Source organism: Hyaena hyaena, unplaced genomic scaffold (assembly GCF_003009895.1).
Source record: "Hyaena hyaena isolate Hyena2069 unplaced genomic scaffold, ASM300989v1 scaffold_497, whole genome shotgun sequence".
In the NCBI taxonomy this organism is placed as follows: domain Eukaryota; kingdom Metazoa; phylum Chordata; class Mammalia; order Carnivora; family Hyaenidae; genus Hyaena; species Hyaena hyaena.
In genome coordinates, this window is record NW_024081130.1 from 1,102,943 (window position 1) to 1,118,437 (window position 15,495).

At 40.1% G+C, this 15,495-nt stretch overlaps 1 protein-coding gene across 2 annotated transcripts in view; it reads right to left on the bottom strand.

Moving 5' to 3' along the window:
- STXBP6 (syntaxin binding protein 6) overlaps positions 1–15,495 on the bottom strand; it is a 243,924-nt gene that overhangs the window by 82,263 nt on the left and 146,166 nt on the right. The window lies entirely within an intron of this gene.

Genomic DNA, 15,495 nt, shown 5'->3' on the forward strand with positions numbered 1-15,495 from the left:
TAACATAAATAAATTTTTGTTATTTTACTTTAAAATAATCTTCAATCTTCAAAAACTGGTGCCAGTTTTGACATAAAGCATAGTGATTAAAAACACTTTGCTCTGGAGACAAACAGATCCAGCTCCAAGTCCCTGATATGCCATTTCTTATCTGTATAACTTCAGTTGATATACTTTATCTACAAAATAGGAATGATAATAGTAACTATAAATCTGAGTTGTTTTAAGAATCATAAATAGGATCATGCATTTAATGACCTTTAGTACAGGGCCCAACATATATTAAGCACTCAGCAAATGTTGGTTATCATAGTAATCATCTGGGAAATCTTGTATATCTAGAATTCATCAACACTTCAGATTAGATGTTCTTGCTATTTTATTCTGGAATCTTGGTATCATTAACTGTCCTGTGGACTGCCAACAATTCAGTTCACCTTTATGATCTGTTATTTAACTTCAGTCTTTGTCTATGCACTTCAAGCAGAAGTGCAACTTATTATGCTTTGTCTAGCACTTCAAGCAGACTGAACTTACATCTGACTTTCAAAGTAACTCTACCATGATTGTATCACTTTATTCTTTGCCACATGCATCTTAGCTAACTCCAAGTTAAAAAAAAAAACTACCAATAAAACAATTTGGAAGGACTTGCTTCTGGTCATGCAATTAGTAGATAAACATGTGTTAAAATCTAAATTTCCCAAGTCCTCGTCAACAATACCATGATGTTTCTTGAATCTGAACAGGTACCACGCTATCTCCTCTGTTCCTTCAACCTCTCCCCAAAAGGCAGCCAAAAATGTACAGTGAAAACATGAAATCCTTTTTGCCGGGTTTCTAAACAACTAACATGGAACTATGGAATTTATCTAGTTGCTGCCCCACCCTGAGATGTGATGTCAGGCACAAAACATGAATGAGGACACATTTTGGCAGAAATGGGATTTTGCTTCCACAAATTTATAAACTCATGATAGTCAAGACCTCAGTGAAATGCTTCTAAATGATTACCTCAGGTATGCCCTTTTCTCTACTGTTTAGTGTGTTGTGTTATTACAGTTTCTCCTTTTAAGTGCACCTTCTGTTAAAAGGTTAAGTCATGTATCCACCTGGATTTTTCTCTCAAAGTCAGCAAAAGGCTGAGCCTGTTCATTTATTATCACTAGAAACTAAAGAAACTCCAAACAAAAATTGAACATTATATTTGGAACCCCTCGCCACTATGAACTTTTGCCTTCCATAGTTCAATTTTAATCTCTCTCTTCACAGATTAAAAGAAAAGGATTACGTTTTAAAAGAAATTCACTCTCCTCACCTGAATTTAGCCCTCCTTTCTAGAATCTATATTTGGATGCAACAGTCAGTGGTCTGAAACATTAATGGGCTTTCCATTGAGCCATTACCCTTTTTCTCTTTTTGTTTTGCAAACAGGGCTTATTAAATCTTTGCTGTAGGCACCAGAATGAAGAACAGGGAGAATGTGCCGATGTGAAAGGTTTCACTGAACTCCAGCAAATCATTTCTGATTTGCCACAACTCTTCAGCAGTAAATGCCAAAAACGCATGCTGTTTGGACGGCAAATATAAATTCTCATCACATAAAACATAACAAAAGAAAACCAAAACCCACTCCTCTCCCTAGACTAGGGGTTTAAGGCAGAGATGTTGACCACAGATTCCTTGCATTAAGTATATTCAAATCCTTGCGAAGAACAAATCTTGCTTGGTGCTACCGCAGTGGAAGCAAGTCCTACCAGCAATGAAGGAAAGAAACCGGGGTATGTTTTAGGACATACAGCATTTCTGTTAGCTATTCTCCATTCTTTTTTTTTTTTTTTTTGGAAGTTTATTTATTTATTTTGAGAGAGAAAGAGAGTGTGTGAGTGTGTGCATGCATGTGCACAAGCAGGGGAGAAGCAGAGAGAGAGAGAGAAGAAGAGAGAGAATCCTAAGTAGGCTCTGTGCTATCAGCACAGAGCAGCCTGACATTGGGCTCAAACCCACAAACTGTGAGATCATGACCTGAGCCCAAATCCAGAGTTGGAACGCTTAACTAACTGAGTCATGCAGGCACCCAGCTATTCTCCATTCTACTGTAAGCTCAGACACACAGATACACAGACACAAAGACACACACACACACACACACACACACACTTAAGTTTAATAACACATTGTTTAAAGACATACTACACAATTAAATTTAATAAGCAATCAAGCAAAGATATAGAAAGCATATTCAATACCCTTCTATTCCTGAGTCCTATTCCTAGAAAAGTTAACCACTTCCCAGGTGAAGACCTTGGGTATGCACACACACCTTTACTTATAGTTTCTCTTTAAGCTGACTAAAATGACAGCGGGGGGATTTTTTTTTAAAAGGCATAAACCCATAAGTTTATGGGGAGTGGGATAAAATACACACCAACAAAACTTTGCAAGCCAGAGAGCAAATGGATATGTGGTTAGTGACCCAAGCAGACCCAAGAAAGCTGAAACCAAAGCTGGCAGTGGCAAAAAGCTAAAAAGCAGCCCGATTTATAATACAGACTCTCCCCAAAGCTAAGGATTTTAAGGCATCAGATACTTTTGAAATTAAGGGTGAAGCTGGAACTAAAATAGAAGGAATGGTGAAAGGCTAAGAAGCATTTAGATGCTCTATCCCCTTCTCTGCTCTTCTAGATTGGTGCCTGGCTTTCCACAACACTCTCTGTACCAGACACAGTTTAGGGTGAGGGAAATATATAAAAACAGTTGTTATTGCTTTTTGCTTCAAAGAGAACATCCACATACTTATGCTTAGACCCTCGTTCCTTTTTTCATACTTAGCCTCCAGGACCCTGGCACCCAGCGCATACTTTATAGGCAGAAGACTAGAAAATTCTTCTTTGGGAAATATAACAAGAATAAAGCCACAAAGATGCTGACCTTGGGGGTTCCCCCAGTGAAACAGCACAGCCAGACAACCCTACAGGGAAGCCCACATGTGACAATATGCAATCATATGCTCAGGGCTCCTAATTGTTTTTTAAGGCCTTACTGTTATAAACAAGCAGATAACCAAGGATCACTGAACCAAATCTTTAGTATGAAAGTTGGAGAGCCAAACAGACAATCAAAAGCAAATTGAAGAAAACAGGAACTATGCAGGAAGAAGATAACCTAAAAAAAAAATCCCACAACTCATTAATGTCCTCAGAAAGACAAAAGATTATCTATTGATAAAATGGGAACAGGATACTATAAGATAGGAGCATTCATTGAAGAAAAAAAGTGTGTTTGTATAGTGAGTGTGTGTATGTGAATTAAAAACTCAATTACTAAATTGAAGCTGAACTTAAAGAAATCTATCCCTCCACCTCCCACAAATAAAATTGAAAGACAGGAAAAAAGTAAAAAGAAATTAGAGAAACAAATTCATGAGTGTCATACTGATCAGGGTCCTTTGCAGAGAACAGAATCCATGCCAATTAAAGCAGAGATTATTTCTTACAATACACCGAATGACATCAGCACTGGGAGTGCTAAAGACACAGATAGGGGGTGGAGCTTTTAGTACAATTCCTAAACTAAAGCAGAGAGCTGCTACCACTTGTAAGATAAGGAGACTGACTCCCAAAGTGGCAAACTGCCACACAGACCTGTCAAATGCAGAAGCATGTTATTGTTGCCCAGGTCAGACAGTCACACCTATTGCTGTTGGCTTGAAAGCCAGGCTGTGCCTGTCACGAACCATATGGGGAAAAATGGATGGCAAGCATCCTGCTTCTTGACCCTCACAGAGCTAGTGACCAAACACTGGAATGGCTATTAATGCTGTCCAGGGTAAAAAGCTTCCATGACCATCCTTGCCAACAGAATAGAAAGAACTACACTTGAATCTAAATCACATTCAGAACACTAGCTGTAAAAGTCTGTGAAATACAGCATTTAGCTTTCCAGCTCTGCAGTACCCAAAGGTGAACTATAGGGAAGTTGGAATGGATGTGAGATAATTCACTATATCTGTCACAATGTTCTCAACATCTGAACAACAAAGTTTCAAAAAGGAAGGAAGGAGGGAAGGAAGGAAGGAGGGAAGGAAGGAAGGAAGGAAGGAAGGAAGGAAGGAAGGAAGGAAGGAAGGAGGGAAGGAAGGAAGGAAGGAAGGAAAGGTAAAGTGGAAGACAGGGACAAGAGACATGATGGAAGAAATGAATTTCAACACTGAGTCCAAGTAAAATAGATGAAAAAAGGTCACACTTAAATATGTTACTGTGAAACTTCAAAACACTGAGGGTTAAAAGATCTTACAAGCTTTCCGAAAGGCAGAAAATAAGTTTCATCATATAGAAAAGATCAGAAATTTGAATCCTTTTGGACTTTTTAGTAGCAATAGTGGAAACAATCATGCAATGGAGCTGTACCTTCAAAATCATTCCAACTTAGAATTTTATATCCAGCCAAACTATCTAGCAGGTATCTGGGTAGAATTACGACACTTGCAGGTAGGCAAGTTGCTTATGCCTAGCGTACTGTTGTCATTAGATGACTCTAATTTCACCTTTATCCTGGGACATCCCCTTACCTCTCTCCTGTGCTGAATCTTTCTTGTATCTCATATTTTCATTTATCTCAACAAGTTTCTTCTGTTCTCAAGGAGCTTCCTTAGAAACCTCAATATGGCTCATAATACCTTCTGTGCAAAGACGCCTTTGGGCAGTGTGTTATTTAGGGGTCCAAATAAGGCCTTAAAACAAGTCTGGAGAAGAGACTGCTTCTATCAGTTCCAAAGTCCTTCTAAGAGGCTTACAGACATTTCATTTTCAGATAAAAATGTGCCCATTTTTTTTTAAAGGATAGGACAATCAATTGGGAGTTTGAGCCCATTTCTCACAATATTGCTGCCACTGCAGGATAAAAGGGGATCTAATTATACCTTGAATACTGTGTTTATGTCTTGTGATGTTTAGCCTGTGTGTCAAAAGACAAAGAAAATGTTACGGAGGTTAATAAAAATTATAATCTCATTTTACACTAAAACTTCACCATTCATTCATCCCTCCCCCAATACTGTAAAGAAAGGAAAATATCAGGAGACCTTTTTGGAAATTTACTTAGAATCTTTTTGAATACTGCAATCTATGGCATTTCCCTAAATAGAGGAAAACTGATATTCTTTTCACCCATCACTGGTATTAGCCTTGAGGGCACTCACATCTCCTTAAAAGTTTAGGAAATGTCATCTGGAAAAAATATTTAGGTAAAACTTGGATTTGTCCAATATATATACATAAAATCTCAAAACCAAATTAAAAGGTAACTCTAAAGGAATACAGTTCCTTCTCTTCTGACATTTCTATCATCAGACTTCCTCTGATGTCTCCAACATGCAATGCCACTTCAATCTCATGAATTTTGAGCATGAATTTTCCTCCTTCTAGAGCAGCCTTCCTGCCCTTTCACTTCTTTGTTAACTGGTTAATCCTTCTGAGGACAACTTCCAAGTCACATGCTCTGGACAGCCTTTGCACAACTGCCTAGCCAGACCAGCCTCCCTTTATAAGTACTCGTGATTCTTAGTACCTTTCTTTCTTGGCACCTATGTTAGTATATAGTATGTATTTCTGAGGCTATTTGACTGTATGCACCCCTTCTCTACACATAGGTCTTTATGCTCACCCATATGTTTGCAGTGTCTAACACAATGCACACAGCCAATGAATACTTTATGCATAAATGAGTTAATAAAAGGAAGGAAAGAGGTGGAGAGAAAGGGAAGGAAAGCAAGGAGTAAGGGAGGGTAGGAAGATGGGAAGACGGAAGGGGAAAGAAGCAAAAGCACTAGGTAAAAGTCTTGAATTAAGTAGTAGTATTTTAATTGTTTAATTTTCATTATTTATTTGTCCATCTGTCCATCTGTCAGTCCATCCATCCATCCATCCAAACATCTATCCATCTCTTTTGCTTTGAAAATTTCAGAGGTAGCCAGAGGACTTGGAAAATGAGCCAGATGTGTCTATACCCTTTTAACAGGAAAATAACTCTGGATGGGAAGAAAACATGGATAGCCACAAAAACAAACCAACAAAAACATTGTATGCACAGAAGGTGATCCTGATTCTGGGCCAACCACACTCTTTGGACTGAGAGCGTGTCTTTCCAGAAGAGTTATGCAAAGGGCAGGGCCCCTACCTCTCTGTTCTCTTCTGTGGGCGTTTGAAGCAGGCCGCCTGAGCAGGTGTCTGACCTCGGTACTGCTACTTGTGCCCAGGTGTCATTCCAACAGCATTCACGTCACTACCCTCTGGGCTATGCGGCTCCCACACTGGCTCCATCTGGCCCACAGGCGGCAGGGCTGCTGAGGCACAGCGGCCACCAGGGAGAATATCAACTGTGAGGCGAGCTGCTGCCAAGAGGTCATGAAACAGGGTCTTTGAGCAAACCAGGAGAGAGTCAAGTGGATCCCACACATTCTCAATGATCAATTAATGTACATGGAAGTCTCATAGTCCTAACAGGGAGCAGAATGAGCCCCATTTTCCACACTCGGCCTCTCTGAAGAGCACTTTGGGGAGAAATTCAGCAAGGACAGCCCATGAGTGGCACTTTCGACAGCCCAACAGTGAGGAGGTGTTGGGCGCTCAGCCCTCCAGGTTATGGTGCAGTGCAGCCTGCCCACTCTGATGTCCAGAGACCTTGTCCCCAAATTATCAATTTTGATCTAATTACAGGAATTTTAACCGAGGACAAAAACTGGCCTTTCACATGATTTAATATGGCTCTAACAACAGAAAAACAAGAGCTAAAACTCAGAGAGCTTATTAGGTGTCAGGTCCTGTTCTAAGTGTTCTGTATATATTAATATTTGATCTTCATCACAAATCTAAAGAATGTGCCATTCTTAAATCCATTTTACAGATGGAGAGACAGAGGTACACAGAGGTTAAGGAATGTGCCCACTGTGAGACAGCTAGTCTGTGGCAGAACTGAGATTAGAACTTAGCCATCAGGTGTCCGGAGGCTGCATTCAGACCCACCAGCTGCCTGGCTAGGTTGGGAACTCCAAGCGCTTACAGTGTTGGGTAACAGTATATACAACAATGACGACAACACCTCACCCTGACTGCACAGAATGTAGGTAGGGTACTAAAGAGGGATCTGTGATTGCCAGTTAAGGCCAACTGAAAATCATAACAATCAAAAATTAGGATTATAAGTGATATTTGATATCAGTTACTTCAATCTCCTGTGTTCAAATGGGAATCAAATATATGCCCTACCCCACTAACATTTTCCAGAAATTACAGAGTTCAAAAATAGACTTCCTTAGTAACATTCAAGTCTAAGATTGCAAATCTCAGAACATTTAAGAAACAGCTAGCTTTACAGCAAAATCTGAGTTTGAACTTTAGTCCAGTCATTTTTCTTTTGGGCAAGTGGCATTTTACAAAAAGACCATAAAATATAAAATAATGATAAAATATAAATAGGAATAAAAATCACAGCCAATGGTCACAAAATATGCATATAGCATTAAAACAAGGAAAAGGAAAAAACAGTTGATATGCAGGCTTGCTGGTAAAGGAGCATGGGACCAGATTAAGTCACATTAGAGAATGTGGTCTGTGTTTTAGAAATTAAGCTGGAATATTATAATTAGGTTTGCATTTGAGAAACAAAAATATCCTGGTGGAGTTGAGGATTTCCCAAATGGAAAAGGACAGAAGAGACAAAGATCGATTTGGAAAGAATCTCAGTGTTTTATAAGAGAAAAGACAGCTCTGAAGCAAACCAATGTAAAATGCTCAGGGTTCGGTAATGAACTTAATTTTCAAAGGTAGAAAAATGGGAAGGCCAAATCCCATGCTAAGATTTCTGGCTCAGGGAAGGGGACGTAGTTAGTCATTCGAGACAGGGAAGCCAGGCGGTACCGTGCGGTGCCTGGATTCAGGTCAGGTGGGAATATTTAACAGGCAGCCAGGCAGGATGGAGCAGGCAGAGGACCAGGGACAGTCTAGTTAACTGGAGGAGAACCAGGACAGGTACGTCTCCTGGGGGCAGGAAAGTTAACACTGGTCAGAAGAGCTCTCTTCAGACCCTAGACCACCAAAGCCGCAGAAGGCACTGTGCTTCCTTTTCACTGTATGCATAACCTGAGAGTCAGCTTTGTTCCCACGTGTAAGCTTTATGGGGGAACTTATGTGTCGCAAGTCGGCTCATGCTTGAGCGACCCTTCCCCATGGGCAAGTGGGGTAGGGACACACCGCATCTCCTTGCCTGGGCTAAGACACCCTTGCATTGTGCCTACAAGGTGCCAGCAACCAAGCAGGTGAAAGGCCAGTGGAAAATGTGGCTTCCTGTTTGCCTAAATTCCTTGACACTTTAAAGTTTTCCTGTTCTAACTTTTCTTCTTTCTTTCTTTTTTTAACAGTTAGGAAAAATTCTCCAACTCCTATGTCATATCCCAGTGGCTTTACGATATTTGCCTTTAGCCTATCCGGCTGTTTTTCTCTGCCTCTCATGAATTAGTCCTGACCTCTAAAATAAGATTCTAAGTAAGTAAAGCCAGGTCAACATCTATTCACATGTCAATCACCAGCCATGGTGAACGTGTTAAGCGTTTCAATGCTTCCCAGAGATGTTTCCTCATTGAGACAAGGCTAATTTATAAGTTGGTCAAAATAATGACCAAAGCACAGAATATAAAAGTGTCTAGGTCCTTTCATTCTGAAATGATCACTTATAGCCAGGAAGCTAGTTAAAAAGTCACAGGAATTCCCACGTTATGGTTGTTTATCCTTTTCTATTTGCTCTATTACAAAAGAGCGATCTGAAGTGATTAAATGGCATGTGCTTGCATTCCATCTAGAATGCCATTCTTCTGCTCAGACTTAATTAAACCCGCAGGCTTCAGCTTACTGGTACTCATGCCAAGGAAAAGGAAGGGGGTTCGAGGAGCTGTGGTAGCACCCAGTCACTCCTAGATCTATGTCCTGTGTTGAGCAAGCTGCCCTGATGCCAAATGATGCCTTTCTTATCCAAATACACACAGAGTTGAGGTTACGCCCGTTTGCACACAACCTATTCAAAGATACAGTTGTAAATAAAAAAAGGACGTTCTCTTAAATGCATAAGACATAAAGCAGAGTTTCAAGTTTAATGGTAATGTCTCAGGACAATGAGAACTTTCAAAGTGATGGCTGGAGCAGTTACAGAGCACGGACACTGGAGGCAGCTCACTTGAACTGACAGCCCTTCCCCGTGTCATTAGCTGTGTTACCAAGGACATACTGCCCAACCTCTCTGGACATCTCAGTCCTCAGATATAAATGAAGCAGCAAATACATCCCCTCTTTGGGATGCCTGGAGGATGAAATGTAAGAATTTATGTGAGGTGACTGATGTGGTTCCCAGCACACAGAGCTCACTCAACATCAGCTACATGCATTAGTATATCCATCAACATAGCTCTTATTAGAAACTAAAAGAGAAGAGTGTGGGACATTTTTGGTGGGGCTGAGGTGTGGGCCACAACCAGGCTCTCTCCACCCTCAGATATCTAAATACGGAATAGGCGGCACCACTTCTGAAATGAATGTTTTGGGCAGAGATGCCATGCATGATTCTTTAGTCCCTAAAGTCCACAATCCCGTGTTCTCAAGATATTTACTAACCTGTCAGGCTGCTGACACCTGGCTAATTGTGAAGTGGCCATGGCTATTCTCCACACTTCAATGTCACTAGGGGTGTGCCGGACTCAGGGTGAGCTCTGCCAAGAAACCTCCCGCCTAACTGTTACTAAAGACTCTCCCATAATTGCCACCATCTGTTTTGGATTTAATTTTAATAGAGTCCTGCAAAGGAGAAGAAATAAGACAAGAAAAACCAAAGGCAGAACTTGTGTGTGGACTGATGTGGAGGCCCCAATTCAGTTTTAGGTTTGGATGCTGGAGTCCTGGGTGGCTTTTTATTTCCAGAACAGAATCTGCTGTCCAGCTCCTCAGGGTCAAGGAGATAAAAATGGAAGCATTTAAATAATTAGAGGCTTGTTCACATGCAGTTACCTGGGTGCCACTCAGGTGTACTGAAGAATGTCCTGGGAGGGAAGAAGGAGGAACCTAGGAAGCTATTACAATGAGCACCATTTTATGCGTACTAAGGTTCGAGAACTACCACTCTTGGGTTTCATAATTTAGTAGAGGATACGCACATACAAGCTATTCTAAGAGCAGACAGTCTCCGACGGGGGCCATAATAAAGATAGGGAATACAGCAGCTGAAAAGGAGTGTCAACCCACACAGGTAAATCTAGGAGAACCTTGTGGAGTGGGGGTTTGGGAGGCAGTTAGGATTAAGAGCACAAAAAAAGAAAAAAAAAAAAAAAAGCAAGCCTGGCTAGGAACCAGGAACAACAGGACACAAGAGTGTGTCACTGGGGAAGGGAACCAGCTAAACAAAAACAGCAGGAGAGTAAGGAAGCCCGGCGTATGTCAGAGCAGATGAATACGGCCAAGGCCCAAGCGAGTGGGCTTGGAGGGAGGGGGTTAGTGCTTTCGGCAAAGGGAGACAAGGCTGTACAGCTGGATGAGGTACAGGACAGAAGGCCTTTAGTGCCAGCTGGAGTCTGGGTTCTACTGATTCTTTGCCATGAATTGCTGTCGAAGGTTGCTGCAGGAGGGGTCAGAATTGCATTTGAACTTTGACAAAGTACATCCCTGGTCCCTGCTACAGTGAACTAGAGAGCGTTACTCAGGCCCATAGCGCCTTCTATGCTTTCCTACATTGAAAAAGCTACAGAAACAAACTTTTTTTTCTTTTTTATCTCATCTGGTGGCAAGATCTGCCGTGAAACAAAGTGGGATTACTTAGAGTCATTATTTATCCAACTTACTACAGATCTTCATGCATTCTGCTGCAAAAATACTAAGGTGTTTGATGAGGGGTGCCGTCCCAAGCCTCATGTGGGGATGTTACAAAATTTAGTTCCTGTGCTAAATAACATTAGTGAGCCCAGAAAAATTCTGAATTCCAAAACACACCTGGGACTGAGGTTTTGATAAGGTATTGTACATCTTAACAAACAATGGAAGACACTTGGTAGCCTTTAAGATGCTTTACGATGCTTTAAGGTGCTTTAAGAGACCAAGGAAACCTTTTAAGAGGTGACATAGAAGGACGGGTAACCAGAGCCATTTTTCCTAGCGGCCAATTCTCTAGGACCACTTAATTGCTCTGGAAGTCTGTCCAAAAGGAAAGGTGCCTCTGGATCATGTAAGTGGTTTGGCTCTTATTCATTCATCTTCATTGTTATTATCAGCCTGCTTTCCTGTGTCTCCAAGTGTAAATAAGCAAAGCCAATGATGTTGCAAGGTAGAAAACAGATGGTGGACTGACATGGAAAAAGGCAGTTTCGTTTTTTTACAGCTGTCTGGGTCTGCATGTGTCTCTGTACACCAGGTCCGGCAACGGCAAAGCTACAGAACCCCTCAGAAACCATTCAGGGTAACTCACTCATTCTGCAGATGAGGAAAATGAGGGCAGAGGAAGGAAGTCATGTGTTGGAAACCTCACATCAGAGACTTGCACAGTCAACATTTACTGAGCATCCCTAAGTTTCCACCCAGGATTACAGTGTCCAAGAGAACAAAGAGTCCATCTCTGGTGACTAGATGGTGACTTGAACAGGAAGCACTGATAAGTCCTCTCTGATAGTGGTTTTCATAAGCATAACCCCACTGCTGGGAAGTACACTGAAGCCCATTGGAACCACATGCTTTTCTAAGCAACTGCTGACATGGAAGGGATGTAGGTTAGAGTTCCGGCTATACCAATGACCCATATGAAGAAAAACTAAGGAAACAATGAAAAAATGTGTTTTTCTTTCCTTTAAAGGCAATTAAGTTTATATGAAGGCATTAAGACACAGATAGAAGTCTATGCATATGTGAACCCCTAGAAAAACCAGAGGAACACAGAGGTGAATACTCACCAAACCTCTACACAGTAGAGAATTTTAAGCTAAGAAACTACAGAAGACATGACAGTGGAAAAGATCTACAGATTTAATCATACACTCTCATTTATTTCTGTATGATTTAAAAGATCATGACCAAAATAAGAGGCAAAACATAAGAGGAAATATTCCTAGCAAATATTTCACATATAGGGCGTGATATTTTCTCTATAAAGAACTCACAGAAATTTTAGTGAGAAAAACACAAAACTCTTAAATAATCAGGCTAAGGACATGAAAAGACATTTGCCAAAGAAGGCATACCCTTAGTAAGCAAATCCATGGCAAAATGTTTAGACATCCCACAGTGAAACATAAACACAAACATTACTAGTGTCTGAGGTCGCCTACAAAATGGCACAGGTTAGAAAAATGACAACAGTCAGTGCTGGTGGAATAGGATAAAACAGACTACCTGATGTATTACTAGTGGCAGCAATTTTGAAAAGTTACTTGGCAAATTTAAGTTCTTCAAAATATTCGTACCCTTGACCTGGTATTTCTGCTTTTGGAAACCTACCCTAAATAAATAAGAAGCCCTGTAAACTTAAGTTTATGCATGGATATTTACTGCATCAGTATTTATAGCACTAAAAATTGTAAACAACCACCCTCTTAAACAATCTGACAAAAGATAAATAAATCAAAAAGTAACTGTTCTAGGGGCACCTGGGTGGCTCAGCTGGTTAAGTGTCTGACTTTGGGTCAGGTCAGGATCTTGCAGTCTGTGAGTTTGAGCCTGGCATCAGGCTCTGTGCTGACAGCTCAGAGCCTGGAGCCTGCTTTAGATTCTGTGTCTTTCTCTCTCTGCCCCTCCCCTACTCTCTCTTTCTCTCAAAAATAAACAAGCATTACAAAAAAAAATTAAAAATAATATTATGCAACCCGTGAGGTGATGTTGAATTAATCCTAGGTAATAAAAAAAAGTGCTTATGACTAAATAGCAATGAACAGATTAGGAATCAAAATGGTTCATACAGAATGATTATAACTTGATAAATAAATTAATCTTGAAGAGAAAATAAAGAACCAAAGCCTGATCGGAAATCAAACAAAATGATTATATCTGGATGATGAGCATGTAAGTCATTTAATTAATTTCTTCTTCATACTAGTTTATATTTTCCAAAGTATCTTTAGGATACTGTATATGATTTGATTTGGGAATTTATTTTCATGAAATTGGTCTTCCTTTTTATCTCAGTAAGAGTGTCAAAAGATACTTCTTAGGAAATGATGATAAGAATGTCACATTAGCACAGAGATTACAGGGATATCTTACTAACAAATCCTTTAGAGAAACCACTCTGTGCCAGGAGGAATTCGTAGTGCTTTTCTGCCTCACTGAATCATGTCAACAATCCTGTGAGGTGGGTACTATAATTATCAACATTTTATACAGGGCACTAGGAAAGTGAATAACTTGCTCAGATACCACGTGTGCATCTACTAGGAATTCAAACCCCAGCTGTTTGGCTCCTGGGTGGGGCTCTTAAATACCAGGCTACACATTGCTTGTTGACCTCTGAAGTGAGAGGATCTTTGGATATCATCAGTATCAACTTCCATTTAAAGAAAGAGAGAGAGACAGAGAGAGACACAGAGAGAAACAGAGAGGCTAAGAGACTTGCTAGATGTCACACGACAAACTATCCAACAGGTAAACAGATATTATGTTGTACAGATTATAATTTACAAACACTAAGAAAGAATAAAATGAATGCAATATTATGTCATCTGCTCAATTTTGTCCTTAATATACAATTTTTGTTTCCATCTTCTTAGAACCCATAGTAAAGGGAAAGGCACATTTCTGGGGCCTGTAAGGAGAGCTTCTATCTCTGAAGTCATAGGGCTAGCACATCTTCAAGTCTTTCCTCTCAGTTCTGTCACAGAGCTACCTTTCAACCTAGGCATTTATCGCAGAAATGTCTTTATCAAAGCACCTACTGGGTGTGGCACCATCCCAGGCTTTGTAGAGCATCCGAATCCACCAGAACCCTCTGAGCTACAGGAGGGCAGTACAAGAGTCAACACAAAATACAGCCATTTGCCAACAGCGAGAAAGAGGCTCTGTGTATGCTCATTTTCTAATCGCTCATGAAGTCCAAAATAAACTCCAGGCTTCCTCATTACATCTGATCTAGATTAAGAGAGTCAGACCTCTGTTGGGAGAGTGAGGCTGGGAGGGCCCTGCACCAAATAACCGGGCTAACCCACAAGACAAAGTTTTATAAAATTGTTCCCTTGAGCTACTGTGGCTTAGTCATGACTAATTTTTTTTTCCAGTGTGCTATTTAGAGCTTTCTGGCCTTGTCTTCATGCAGTCAAAAGAGAAGGCAACAAGGTCTGTATCAGATTATAAAAATGAGAGGACCCGATATTGTCATAAAAGTCACGAAGATGAATGATGTGCCATCCAGCATGAAGCATCAGCCTGTCCTATAAGGCAAGTGCAGTGTCTGTTTTCTCTAAAGGAAGCAGGACTCCCAATGGCCAGGCTCTGACTAAACATCAGAAAGAAATGATGACCAGCAAAATCTAAAGCAGAGGCCTTGAAGGCAATAAAAACTGGGATGTATGCGTAACTGGGAAAAGGAGGAACAATTCTGCTTGCAGCAGCAAAAACTGTATTATCCCAGGACAGACGGAGTCTTGAAATGTATAATGGAAAGCAAGAAACGTATATTTAAAAGTCAAAATTTCAAAACTGAGGAATCTCATTACTGGTCTTTATTAAATAAATAAAGGAAATATTGTTTTTTGGACTGCATAGACAGGTTTTTAGGTATGTGTTTTGGCTATTTAACCTATTTTAAAAAGCATGACTAAGAGTAGAGTATATTAACATTTTCTCTCATTATATAAAAATAATATGTATTCAAATCCAACTCTTTAGGGTCATTTTAGACATACACACTTTTTTGAGATTAAAAAAGAACTGAATGAATTACAAAGACATACTCACAGAGATGGATGGATTTAAAAAAATTAAATAAATAAGCAGACTGGCAGTACCAAATGAAGTCTAGGCTTTGGAATGACCAGAACATTTACATACTGCCAAGTGCAGTGTAAAATGTTACAACCACTTGGAAGTGTTGGCAGTTTCTGATAAAATTAAGCATAACCTTCTTATGACCTAGCAATTCCATTCTAGTCTGTGTACCCAAGAGAAATGAGTGCATATGTCCACAAAGACTTAGGCTACAAGTATGAAGCAACCTTATTCATAATAACCCCCAAAAGAGAAACTGAAATGTCTACCAACAGGAGAAAGGATAAACAAATAGTAGCCTATCTGTACAATAGAATTCTTCTGAGCTATAAAAAGAAACTATTTTTACTTACACAAGCAACAACACGGATGAATCTCAAAACCTAATGAGTGAAAGAAATCATATCTAAAAGAGTTAACACACATTATATGATTCCACTTAAGGGAAGTTCAAGCAGGCAAAACAAAAACTATGGGGATAAGAGAATACTGGCTACCT